Source organism: Elephantulus edwardii, unplaced genomic scaffold (genome assembly GCF_000299155.1).
Source record: "Elephantulus edwardii isolate Elephantulus edwardi_28Jun2011 unplaced genomic scaffold, EleEdw1.0 scaffold00020, whole genome shotgun sequence".
NCBI lineage: Eukaryota > Metazoa > Chordata > Mammalia > Macroscelidea > Macroscelididae > Elephantulus > Elephantulus edwardii.
This window is the reverse complement of record NW_006399770.1, coordinates 17,747,119-17,749,374: the sequence shown is the minus strand read 5'-3', so window position 1 is coordinate 17,749,374 and position 2,256 is coordinate 17,747,119.

Sequence of the window (2,256 nt, the reverse complement as noted above, 5' to 3'; positions counted from 1 at the left end):
CTGCCTTCCACTGTGGTTGTACGTTATACCAAACCACAAACAATATATAAGAGTTACTATCTCTCTGTATCCTCTCCAACAATTACTACTTGCTTCCTTGATAAACTTTGCCACTGTTACTGTGGTAAAATAGTATCTCATTGTGATTTTGATTTGCATCTATCTTATTGCCAGTGATTTGGAGCATTTCTTCACGTGTCTGTTTGCCATCCTAATGTACTCCTCTGTGAAAATTTTTACCATGTCTCTTGCCCATTTCGTAATTGCATTATCAGTCTTTTTCTTCCAAAGCCCCAAGAGTATTCTGTAAACTTTTGTTATGAGACCCTTGTCTGAGATTGTATTACCAAATGCTTGTTCCCAGTCAGTAGGTTTTCTTTTTACCCTGTTGGGAAAAAGGTTTTTATTAACTCAGAGATTTAATATTTATAAGGTCCCACTCATCAATTTTATCCTCTGCTAATTGTGCATTCCTGGCTGTATTTAATAGGCTCTTTATAGCATAGACTAGGCCTTCTAAGCTTGATCCCAGTTTTTCTCTTAAGAACCTTATGGGTTTGGGCTTTACTCCCAGGTCTCTTTTGTCCTGGAATTTCAAGGTTTTTTTCTTTTCTTATCCATCTGTATTTCTGTATGTATCAAATTAACTAGCTTTTCAGGAATCAGGTCTACTAACTTCGTATTTCATGATTATTTTTTTTTTTCTTCATTAACGGATTGACTGCATTAATCCTTGGGTTGTCTGTCCTTATCCCATTCAAAGACCAAAAGTTTCTCATTCTATTCTTTACTTTTTTCTCCAAAGATACATATTACAGATTCTAGACCGTTATAGTGAACCCCAGTTGTCTGACACCAATTACATTCATAATTCATTCAGCTAAAATTCGTAGCTGACCATTTACAAGAACTGTAGAGTCAGCTTTGTCCTAAATGGTTGATTTTTTTATATAACTTCATGATTTTAAATGTCAGTAGTCCCTTATTCATTCAGCTCCCTTACTCCTCCATGTCTCTGGGTTTGGTTGTTTGCGAAAGGTCTCCCAGAGACTCAGACCCATCATGGGAATGACTCATATGCCTGTAGATATGCATGCTGCTTTCACAGACTGATGAGCACTGAAGAGTATAGGTTGCAGTGCACCTGGAAAGCAAGAGTCCTAAAAAGAGAGCCAGAATTTAGCACTCATAGGCTTATATAAGCCTCAAGTAGGTTAGGGCATGTATCCCAACCTAATCTTATCTCCTTAATAGTATAAATACTTCAGCACAGAAGACTTATTCAATGGCTATAGAAGATATTTTGAACAATAAATTTTTGACACCACAGTAAAGCATAAAAAATATAGATAACAGAACAATGAAAATTACATAACAATTATTCTTGGAATGCAGAACATCTCTTCTCAAAATTGATAGAGGCTAGAATGTAAACCCATAGCCATAGAATTGATTTCAACGCCTTTCTTTTTAAATGCTGAAGGGGGTGGGAATCGCCTTGGAATACTATCCTACCCACTCAAAAAAGTTGATTCTGATACATAACAGCGCTCAATCAGGTTTCTGAGGATGTCAATATTTTCCCCCAACCCAGGATTTATCAAGCCATTTCATATAGAGGGCACAAAAGCTCTTCTTCTTCAGATCATGGCAATGTTAATCTATCCCACAAGCATAACCACTAAAATCTATTAGTAAGATCTGAAGTGGTAGTCAAATGGGGAAAAGAATGTAAATCTTAATGGGAGTAGATTGTCCACTTCTCTATCTATATGGAGAAACTGGTGATTCAAACTGCTGAAGCTTTGATTAAGAGACCCATATGTCACACACTGCACGTGTAGGACTTCTTTAGAATATTATACATAGCAAAACTATGTATAAAAATTAAGGAGAAATAATATTATCTGAGTTGGTAACAGGAATGGCATCCACTTCCTAAACCACATGCCTCTGGAAACTCTATGAACTTGGAGAAATGACGTTAATTACAGAAAAACTTCAGGGCTTTTGCTCACAAGGTCGCTATGAGTCATGCTAGACTTGAGGACAATCAACAACAACAACATTATCTGAGACAAATAAACATGAAAAGAATTCTTACAAAAAACATCCTTGGGATTTCTTCAGGAGGAAAATTGATAGATACCAGGGGAAAACCTAGATATATATAAAGGCAAGAGGAGGTCTGATAAGGAAAAGGAATGATGAACTTTAAAACTATCTAAACTAAAATAAGAGAGAGTATAGATAAGA